This window comes from Elaeis guineensis, chromosome 4 (assembly GCF_000442705.2).
Source record: "Elaeis guineensis isolate ETL-2024a chromosome 4, EG11, whole genome shotgun sequence".
Classification (NCBI taxonomy): domain Eukaryota; kingdom Viridiplantae; phylum Streptophyta; class Magnoliopsida; order Arecales; family Arecaceae; genus Elaeis; species Elaeis guineensis.
The window spans coordinates 118,941,076-118,952,977 of record NC_025996.2 but is presented as its reverse complement, the minus strand read 5'-3'; the positions used below and the strand labels follow the sequence as shown (position 1 = coordinate 118,952,977).

General features: G+C 34.3%; 1 long non-coding RNA gene across 1 annotated transcript; it reads right to left on the bottom strand.

The window, feature by feature from the left end:
• Positions 1 to 1,643: 1,643 nt before the first annotated feature.
• On the bottom strand, positions 1,644 to 10,407 carry LOC140857562 (uncharacterized). Its single transcript, XR_012141026.1, has 2 exons — positions 10,225 to 10,407; positions 1,644 to 2,191 (listed from the first exon to the last, which is right to left on the bottom strand). It is a non-coding gene; the product is annotated as an uncharacterized lncRNA (long non-coding RNA).
• Between the last annotated feature and the right edge of the window lie 1,495 nt (positions 10,408 to 11,902).

The following is an 11,902-nucleotide window of genomic DNA, read 5'->3' as shown; positions in this document are numbered from 1 at the left end:
AGGAGAATGTCACCAGCATTGCTGCCACTATCTTTATCTTCAGGTTCAAAGACTGTAAGGCCCGTTTATGATAAATATTGCCATGGCTGGACCTCCACTATCTCTTCTCTAGCAATAGTGGTGAGGAGATAGAGGCCTTCTCCTCGGATGAGTGAGCTCCCCTTATCATTTCTTTTTCTTCTTCTTCTCTTTTTTTTTTTATGGGACAGTGCTACAAGCATCTGTCTTTGTAAATATTTTAATGAAAATCTAGTTTGCTTCTCTTCATATGTTGTGAATATGTGCTTGCTCTTGATTGATAATTATTCTTTCGTTAGTCTAGTAAAAGACCATTTCGTTCTAATTTAAAGCCAATCAAAAGCTTCTTCAGTTGACTAACCGATCAAAAGCCATCTTTTATCTTCAATTGACTAAGCTGATCAAAGATCGTCTTTTGTCTTCAATTGACTAAATCGATCAAAGATCATTGTTATCTTCAATTGACTGAACCGATCAAAGACCGTCTTTAGTCTTCAATTGACTATGTCAAGCAAAGACCATCTTTCAATTTTTCTGTGGATTGACGAGCAGACAAGAAACCATTGTTTTCAAAAAAAAAAATAAAAATTTTATTGAGGAGGGTTATGTAATACATTACTGATAGTATATTCGAAGGTTCTCCAAATTTTATGGTCAGGAGAGTGCTATTCCATCCAACTGTTTCAGTCGGTAGGTTTCCGACTTGATGATTTCATTTACTTGGTATGGATCCTCTTAGTTTGGGGCTAGCTTGTCTCACTCCTCAGGTTGGAAAACTTCTATCTTGCACAGGACCAGGTCGCTAACCCTGAAGACCTTATTTTGGACTCTGAAGTTGTAATACCTAGTGACCTTATGTTGGTAAGCTGCCATTCGGACATGCATTCTTTCTTTGACTTCTTCAAGTAGGTCTAGATCGGCACACAGCCTTTCTGAGTTAGTCTGCTTGTCGTAGTTCTCAACTCATGCCGATGGGACTCCAATCTCAATGGGGATTACTGCTTCCATCCCAAAGGCCAAGCCGAAAGAGATTTCTCTTGTTGGAACTCTTGGTGTCATCTTGTATGCCCAAAGTATAAGGTGAAGCTTGTCGGCTCAAGATCCTTTGGCTCTATCTAACCTTGTCTTCAACCCTTGTAGGATAGTATGATTTGTCACTTCAGCTTCACCTCTAGCCTAAGGATGGGTGACGGAAGTAAAGTAGTGTGAGATCCCATGTTCATCATAGAATTCTTCAAATTTTGCCTCTATTAATTAATGCTCATTGTCGGTAATCAGTACTTGAGGGAAGCCAAATCGATATATGATCAATTTTTAGATGACGTCTATCATCTTTATTTCTATGTTGTGGGCCAGTAGTTCGGCCTCTACCTATTTAGTGAAGTAGTTCACAGTGACGAGTAGAAACTTACATTGACCTGATATCTATGGAAAGGGACTGAGGATATCCATCCCTCATTGTGTAAAAGCCCAGGGGGCACAAATGAGAGTAGTTGGCACTACAAGTAATCGTTGTATGTTAGAATTTTTTTGGCACTTATCACACCGCATCACATAATTCTCGGAATCCTTTGGCATTATCGGTTAGTAGTAGTCCTGTCGCAGGAGTTTGTAAGCCAGTGCTCTTTTGCTGATATGATTTCCGCAAATACTTTCATACACCTCTTTGAGTGCATAGTCGGCTTTGGATGGTTGTAGGCATTTGAGAAAAGACAGTGAGTAAGACCTCTTGTACATCTTTCTTTCATAAAAGAGGTATCTAGATGACTGATACTTTATCTTTCGAACTTCCTTTCAATCTGCTAGCAGTGTTCCATCTTTAAGGTAGCTGACTAGCAAATCAGTCCAAGAGGGTTCCTCATCTATCTGCATTATGATCGTCTGCTCTTCAATGCTTGATCGGCTCATCACCTCAAAAAAGATTTTTTTAGACAGTTCAGGTGGTGCCGATATCGCCAACCTAGACAGCAAATTGATCCTAAAGTTCGCCGATTTGGATATCTGTTGAATTTCAAACTTATCAAATAAAAATGCCAGATCCTTGATCTTCTGGAGATATCTCATCATGTTCTCCCTCAAACCTCATAATTGCCCTGAATGTGCCCGATGACCAACTGGGAGTCACTGCAAGCCTTCAAATTTTGTATTCCCGATTCTCTAGCTATCCAGAGTCCTACGGCCAAAGCTTCATATTCAATTTCATTATTTGTAAAATTACATATTCCCTTGCTCTTAGCATACATGAATACTTGATCGACAAAAATTGAATTGGAGAATCGTCAAACTAAAAAAACAGAAAAGGGGAAATGCTAATCCTAATTCAGCAACTTGAGTATACAAGAGGAAATTCTCTCTTTAACTTACAATTGCCAATCAGACTTGTATATTCCTTGCTATTGTTTATATCTATATAATTTTATACATTAGTTACAGCTGATCGAGTTTATAATCATGCTTTTTTTTCTCTCTTTTTTGCTAGTGATGCCACTTCTATTTATTGCTCAATTATCATTTGTGATTACATCTGAATTTGTTGAATTTTAATTAGGTTTACTAACAGTTGACGATCATCCTTTTTCTGAATCATTGGCCTCACATGGACTAGCTATGTGTAAAGCACGCATTGTTTGCAGCATATTAGTTGCATTGAAAATGATTGTAATATCATGGTGAACAAATTGATGATGTACAATGGCACCCTCTTTCTGGACTTTTTTCCTTTCTTTCTTGGGTGTGGTTATAATGGATGTATTTGATTATCATGTGAATTCCTTCTTTAGATGATCAGGAACCAAGATCTTGAGAGCAAATGACAATCCATGAGAAATTGATTGTTCCCGATAAGATCTCAGAATCTTGTCATCTTTGCAATCAGTTGAATCAACCTTGCAGATGGAACGTAGCTCGTGCACTTCTGACTTCTTGATCACATTAATAGCTCAGCAGAAAATTTCTTGCCTAAAACTGGAAATGATAGTTTCAATAGCTTCATATTATTCCCTATGCATTTTTGAAAATGTCTCTCAAGTTAAATACTAACCTACAATCTTAGAATCATTCTGTCATATTGAAGTCGTGGACTTTTGACTCCTGTATGTTGTGTTTTTTTTTTTCTTAACTAGTTTTAGTTTTGATTCTGTGCAGATGCCTTTTTAACAGCATCCAATCTTATGTACTATTTATCATATTTAATTGGCAAATATATCCTCATATGATGCCTCATGGAGATGTGTTTTATCCTACTGTTAACCTAACTTTCCCAAGGTTGAGATTTTGAGGGGTCTGAAAGTGGAACTTCAGCTGGATGTCTAATATTTGTCCATGTTTTTCTTTTACCTACATGTAGCATTGGTTAATTTACCATCGAATGTGCAAAGAACTTGTTCCTGTACTCGAACATATAGAACCAAGGACTGAGTTAATTGCATTACCCATTGGTAAAGGTGATGGACTCACATCTGAAGAGGAATGAATAGCAGAAAAAGATCCATAACTCAAGATACATTTGCAACCATTCTCCAAACTTTGCCACTTAGGTTGTTTGGTATGCAGATTCAACTTGTTCACTGCTTGCCAAGCATGGAAGCAGTAAAGTTTGGATTCGGGTATGGCTAGTAAATTTAATTTTTTTGAACCAAATACTTGTGGTTTTCAATCTAGTAAGCCCAAAAAAGACAAGCTGTACTGATGAGTCCATTAAGATAAATGATCCTGTGGAAATTCTGAATTTTTCTTTTGTGAGAAATGAGCTCGCATAAGTTGTTACTCTTATCATGGGAACTGATTTGAGAACGATAGGTTGCCAAATAGCCTCCACTATTGTCATGCCCCGCAAACTAACATCTGAATTAACCATGTGATAAATTATTTTTTTATTAAATAAAATTTATTTTATGAAGTAAGATCCAATAAATTAAATGTAATCATCTAAAACCTTTTTGACCAGGGTCCACCCTCCTTGGTCCCTAAAATTTTTCTTTCTTAAATTTTCCTCATCCATCCAAAAAAGAGAGAATAAATAAATAATTTTAAAAAATTAATTAATTAATTAATTAATTAATTGATGAACTATTAACTAAAGAAGAGAGAAAAACCATCTCCTCTCTTCTACTCCAAAATAGAGCACCCGAATCTTTTTTTCTCTCCCCTCTTCATCGGCCCATGACCACGAATCTTTGAGCCGACGATCGATGGCAAAATCTGATAGCAATCAACAGATGACTCCAACAGCCATAATTGTCAATGACCAACACGAATCTTTGAGCCAACGATCGATGGCAAAATCTGATAGCAATCAACAGATGACTCCAACAGCCATAATTGTCAATGACCAACAAAACAAGTGAAAAGACTCGTAACTAGCTCGAAACAAGAAAAATCCTATTCTTGCCCAAACCAATAGTTCGTCGTCTCTAATCGGCGAGAAGAACTCCGAAAATAAAGAAAAATAGGGCTGGAACTTCTTATTGAAATACAACGAGCCCTCACATCATGTTTCCGATGATCCCTTCCTAGCAGCAACCCACGGAAAAATCTTGAGAACTCTTGAATGATCCACCGTTATTTTTGAATTCGGTGGTGGATTCAAAGGATAGGGGATCACCTGTTTATAAGCCTGAGTTAGGCTTCCTATAGAATGATTTTGGATGGCCTTATCCCCCTCAATCCTAATGGAATCGGGAGAGACGATGGGAGTCTGCTTCCTCCCCTCACGCACGTGCGTGCCAAGCACGTCTCATGGTCTCTGCTCCTTGGTTGGGTCCAAGAGCCCAAACGAGGCTGGGCCATTAGAACCATTTATTCATAGCAAGTATCATGCATCATGTTAAAAGCCCGAAATACATGAGAATTGCCAAGCTTGAAAAATTTAGTGGGCGCTAATGAGGGATCAACTGCATTGGAGATATTTATGCTTTAGAAAAATCCTGGCATTATGTCTTTTAGCTACCACAATATAGCTAGTAGCAGCTGACATCAACTGCTATGCAGCGGTCTCTGTCTAAATGATGTTAAAAAATAAAATAAAATATTTTAATAATAAAAAATTAATATTTTTTAAAAAATATAATTTATTTTTTAAAAAAATTATATTGATTGTATTTATATTCTCTAAAATTATATAATTATTTAATGTAAAATAATTAGTACTTAATAGTGGTACAACAACTACATACATCATGTATAAGACATCAAATATCATCTTTATCTAAAACTTTATTTTTGATTTTAATTTTTTTTAAAATTAACATCAAGACAGTAATAAATTTTTTAGACTACTAAATGACAATAAAAAAAGTATTCTATAAAAAATAATATATTTTAATAAATTTCGTTAAGAGAGGGAGAGAGAATTATCTCGACTACTCAAAACTTCTCATTCGATTGAGACTCCTACGAATGAAAAAAAATAAATAAAAAAATAGAAAAAAATATACCAAAAATCAATGAAAAAAAAAAAAAAAAAAAGACAAGATCTTTTTCGACATTGATTTAAAATTTATTTTACAGTCTTATCTGATGGGTGCAATCGATAACTTCATTATATTATATTGAATCTCAATTTTGTATATTAATTTAAGTAATTTTAATTTCTTCATATTTTTTTTAAATTTTTTTCTAATAAAATTTCAACAATATCTATTTATATAATTATAATTTAAAAAAATTAAATATTTATAAAAAGAATTTAGACAACTAATTAAAAATAAATCTTAAATATATTTTAAAATATTTATAGAGATATGAACTAGAATCACTAAAATTATTTTAAATATATTAAATTATAGATAATTGTAACTAACTTTTTTTTCTAAAAAAATATATCTATATCATAAATATTATTTTTATTATTAAAAAAATTATTAAAATAGTAAAAAATCTATAATTTTTAAATTAAATTTATACTAATAATTTTTTATTATATAATTACTTTCAAGCTATCTAATCTTAAAATCAAATAAACATCAACTTAATAAATTTTTTAAATTACCAAATAACAGTAAAAAAATTTATAAAAAATAATAAATTTTTATAAATTTTATTGAGAAAAAAATATTATCATATCTATTCCAAGCCTCTCAGTTGATTGAAATGGATCTAAAATTCTCTATTCGACTGCTCCAAACCTTCTATTTAATTGAGACTCCTACGAACGAAAAAAATAAATTTAAAAAAAAAACTATATAATAAAATTATCTAAAATATTTAAGCTAAAATAATCAACATAAAAATATCTAAATAAATATTATAATTAAATAATCAATATTTATGAAAACTATGCATAATATTGAATAGACCTAGAGGTAAAGGATGATGCCACATATGACTCATCAGAACATTGACATGTTATTGCCAATGGATGGCAACCATCACAAAGCAATGCATCACCGTCCGAAAGAGAGAAAAGAGAAAGGGTTGCTATAGTGAAACATCCAATGCAGTAGCAAAAAAAAAATCATAAAATAAAATGAGGTGGAACAATGAACAACCATGACTTACCACTGCTGCTCAGCATTAAATTGGATTTGAACCCCAACAGTGTTCCTCACCATCGGATTGAATATTCTTTTATTTTAAATTTTTTATATAGCTCCTAAAAAAAATACTCCATCCATCATATTTCACTATCTCTCCTGCTAGAATTTTTTTTAATTTATTTTTTTGATCAACCAACGATAATCAAAACATATTTTTTTAGAAATCCAGAAGTTTTCTCAAAAAAAAAAAACAAAAGCATTCAAAGTTTTCTAAAAATCCAGCATAAATATTTTTTATTCATTCATATCATTATTAATCTTTTTGTATTGAAAACTTTGTGTTAGGAAGTTGAAGATCTTTATGAAAATGCATCGTAGTGTTAGGAAGTTGAGAATCTTTATGAAAATGCACATTAAAAGAATTTTTGACAAAATTATTTTTTTTTTCAATTTTCTTCTTCTTTCTATTATTTTTTTCTCTTCTAAACTCTTCTCCACTTTCTTCCAATCCGTTCCTCCACCAAAACCCATCCTCCTTTTCGATTATTTCTTCCCCCTCTTCTTCCTAGAAGCTCCTATCTTTCTCTTCTTCTCAAAAACTCCGACCAAGATCTAGTGATGAGATCAAAATAGTTTCTGTTCCCCACTCCATGAATTTGAGGTATATTTTTTATTCCTCTTCACACCATCCATACAGTGACGGGGGTTTGGGCCGGATCACGCAGGGGTCCGCATGTCGCAGACTCGTGGTTGGATGCGGTTGGGCGCAGGGCAGCTGCATACCATCGAAGAAAAAAAAAACCCTCTCTCTCTTTTGTTCGATGGATCAGAAATCCCTTTCCGTTCTCTCTCCCCCTTGCTCTCTACTCTCCCTCTCTATCTCTTTCTCGCACGTGCACCCTTCTTCCTCCCCTATTTTTATTGAAACCGAACCCCCTCTCTTATGCTCGTACTCTCTTTTTCTCTTTCTTCTCTGTATTCTCTCTCTATTGTGCTCTCTTCCCTATTCTCTCTCATCCTCATATTCTCCCTCACTCTTTCTTCTGTGTGTGTTGTATGTTGGATGAGTGAAAAAATAAAAAAATAAATAAAAAAAAGAAGAGAGGTGAAGCTTCTGCCGCTCACCTCATCTTCCTCATTTTTTTTTCTTTTCATTTCTCTTTTTTTGAGAGATCTATAGAAAGACATGCACCTGAGGGAGATCGAAAGAAAAAGCCAATGCCGATGACAATGGAAAGGAAGGTGACAATGGAGACCGCCTAGAGATGGCGGTAAGGAGAGTAAAGAGGACATCGGCATCTCTTTTTTCGAAGATCTACAGGAAGGCAAGCACCTGAGGGAGATTGGAAGGGAAGCCCAACACCAATGACAGTGAAGAGAAAGGTGACAACGGAGAGTAGTGAAAGGAAGCGGCGAAGAGAGTAGAGAAGAGACGGACATCCGCGAGAGGTTGAAAAAGTTCCAGAGAGAGTCTACAACACGCCGAATAAAAAGAAAAAAAAAACACTAGGAGAAGTACAGTGGGCATGCCACATGGCATGCAGGGAAAGTGAAAGAAGAGTTCAATGGGCATGCCATATGACATACGGAGAGAGCGGAGAGACACACTTTAATGTATAGGATAGATTTCATCCTCTTTTTCCTCCAGCGAACCCAACCGAAAAAGAGCAAAAACAATCTGCCTTTAAAGTCCTCAGCTTGCCTTAGGTTTTTTTTTTTTTTTTTTTTTTAATAAATGCCCTAGGTATTCTTTACTGAAGGGCAAGGGAGAAGAATGTGATTAATGGATACAGAACTAGCTTTACACAAAACACATACTATTCCTTCTTCTATGTCCATCTTTAATTTGACCAATTCTGATTATGCTAACCAAAGGTTCCGTGGGATTGGTGGGTTTCTTCTTTTTTTTTTTCTTTTTTTTTTTTTAAAGACATCAGATTTGTTGGTGTTTGGAGAATTAGAGTAGAGCATGGGACAACAGGCAGTGTGTTAGTGATGTTGCTAAGTCATGAGTGAGCCTAATTTACTTCTTGATTTCCTAAGCCTAATTTACTTCTTCATCTCCTCTTCCCATTTTATACTAAATTATTTTTATATTATTATTTTTATAAATATTTAATAGTTCAAATTAAAAATAAAATTAAAAAATATAATTAGATCAAGCTGAGTTGAATAACTAAAGATTTGAGCTTAATTAAATTCAAAATATTTAGACTCAAAATTCACCTTAAAATCAATCGAGCCATAATATCCCAAACTCAAATATGACTTGATGAAAAAAAGATAATCCTTGACATCTAATCAACTCGAATATCACAGCTCAAATTCGACCTTTAACCTACTCATAATATATAATTATATTTATATATATTATAAATAATATATATTATAAATTATTTATATATATATATATATATATATATACACACACATTCGAATGGATTCATGAGCTTTCAAATCGAGTATCTTGATACTCAAATTCGACTCAAAATTATTCAAGCTTATTAAGCTCCATCGAAGCATGATTATTGTTGAATCTAATCTAAGTAGGCCATGAGTAGCTCGATTTGTTTGCACCTCTAATTCAAATTAAAACTTTTTATAAATTTTTGTTAAGTTTGATATTATATTATATATATTAATAAATACAATCTAATTTCTCATTCTCATTCTACTTCAGGCAAACCCAATTCACTAAGAAAAAGCAAACTGCCAATAATGAATCCAAACCATAATTAAAAAAAAAAAATGAGACCAAAAGACAAGGAAAGAAGACCTTAATTGGGTATAAAACGTGAGCCTAAATGGTTTAAAAAGGCTGAAAAACAAGCAAAATTTGAAGTTACCTGTCCTCTTCTTATCTTCTCTCCTACTGGATGGACTAACAAACTGTGGCTTAAGTACGACACAATTATAATAACTTCTCACTCAGAGGCCTTCCATTATGTCTATCACTTGGATGTTGAAATATCATCATCATTTATGATAGATGCTGATATATTAGTAGCAATTGAGCTACAATTATAAGGGCATTATTTGATCTTCATGATTTGCATAATACACAAGCATACATATATACATATATACATACATCCATGCATACATACACAATTAAGCAACGATCGTAACTACATGTTTAATCGTTTGCACACGCATGCTTGCATACATATATGCATCAATACATACACACTATGCATATGTATACGTATACAGCAAGGTTTCTATGATGCCGGTTACCCAAAAAAATAAATCACCCTGTCATGATTAAAGAATATTTTATAGCAATGATCATAATGGCCATTTCTTAACGAAATCTATCTGGTGTGGGAATTTAAGACAGCAGCTGTTATTTAATCAAAAAATAATGAAAAAGAAATGATGATATCATCTGCTGAAATCAAAACTAACCAAAGTAAAGAATATTTTTACTAATCAGGATGATAATGTAATTTGATGCTATTAATTAAACAAAAATGCTAAATTCCCACCATGATTCTGGTTACACAACAGATGCTACTGCAGTTAAACATCCATTCACTGGACGTTCAGAAGCTATTATAGCAAATGTCGCAGATTGCAACAAAATCTTAATGCACAGTGATCCTAATCCAAATAACATCTTTATCTTGTTGTAATTCTTCTTATTATCCACTTGTGCAGGTTGCTTATAATCCAGCACAGTAGATCAAATACAGCTCAAGGAAAGGGAAGATTGATGTCTTTTACGCACCTTAAAGGAAGACAGAGCAGCCACGTCACAAGGGGAGGGGAGTGGTAGCAGCAGGGGTGGAGGAGGCATGCACAGGAATTTGCCTTCAGGAGAAGCATTGAGATGAGAACCATCTTTCCCATCTCCCTTTCTTGGCCTCGCCTCTGCATGCCCCTTCCACTGCTACTGCTACCTCCCAATCCCCCTGCCAACCCGCTTCTGTGTTTTTTTCTTTATAGGCAAGAGAGCAGTACCGGGAATGGTAGTTTTTTTTGGTAGTACTTTATTTAGTGGTACTGCATGTACTACTCTTTTCCGACATTCTGGCTCTCAAAGCGTCAAGGCTATTGGAACAAAACAGGATTAGATGAGTTAGTCTTATCCAGAGGCTGTAGCTTTAAAATGTGGGGCCGCGATTGTTAGAATATAGTTTGTTAGTTTTTAACGAGAGACTTACTTGCTGATAGCCATCATGATGAACAATAAGGATCTGATTTTATAAATTGATGCGCATGTACTTGATTGGACTCTCAAGTATTGGGGTAAAGATAGTGAGGGGTCCACAAGACGCACAATTTTTCCGTGCACAGCTATCCATCTCTTGTTCACCATTTCACTCTTTGGATATGGCATCATTGCAAAATTACCGAAAAAATTAGCATCATTGCATGAAATTAGACGAGGGAAAGGCTCAAACAAGATCGCTTCAGAAGATATAGAAATTACAGTAGGCTAAATTAGGTAGACAATGTTCAATGCAATCCCATGTATAAGGCCCATGATTAAATATAACAAACTTAGGAGGTTTAGGAGTTAAAGAATCTCTCCATCCTTAACCAAACTCTTCTACTCAAATGATGGTGCAGATACTTCAACAATCAACATAAGCCATTGTATTTGCTAATTAAAGCCATCTACCATACTAGAAGGTTGCCTACAGGACCATCGAAATATTTACTATGAATTCCCTTACCTGATTGGAGGAATTTATTAAATTTGTTTGGCCTTTTCAAACAGTGCTTTCGTTTAAAGGTCGGCAATAGATGTCAAATTCTCTTTTGGCACGACAATTGTTTAGTGGAGAGCGAATTAAAACTCTCCTTTTCTAACCTATTCTACTTTATGAGGAATCAAAATTGTACGGTGGGAGAGTTTTTCTTTCAATGAGATTCAGACTCCCAACGAGCTCGCAAGTAATGACGGAGCTTCAGAACCTAATTTTACTTCTCTGTACTTCCTCGCTATTCTGGCCTTGATGAATGGAACTAAAAGTGGAATGCAAACAGCATCTGTAAAGTTAAATACCGCTATGATTTCTTCATGCACGGAGGAGTGATCTCTCGCATTGGTAAAATCATATTGGAGCTCTCTATCCCAGAGAAGACTAAACTTTTTTCATGACTCTATTATCATGATAAAATCTTGACCATTGAAAATCTGATCAACAAAGATAACAACATTGCCAGAAGATGTCCTTTATGTGATGAACATGAGGAACCGTTGGATCACTTTCTGATCAATATTCCAAAGTCTTCTAATCTATTATCCTATCAAAATTTAATGCTCCAAAGCTATCATCTCACTCATGAGAGTTTGGAATTTTTGAAGGTACTTACAACCCATGAACAATCAGTACCTGATATTTAAATATTTAATCATGATTGGTATACGATGCTTCTGAAAAAAAATGTAACTATTG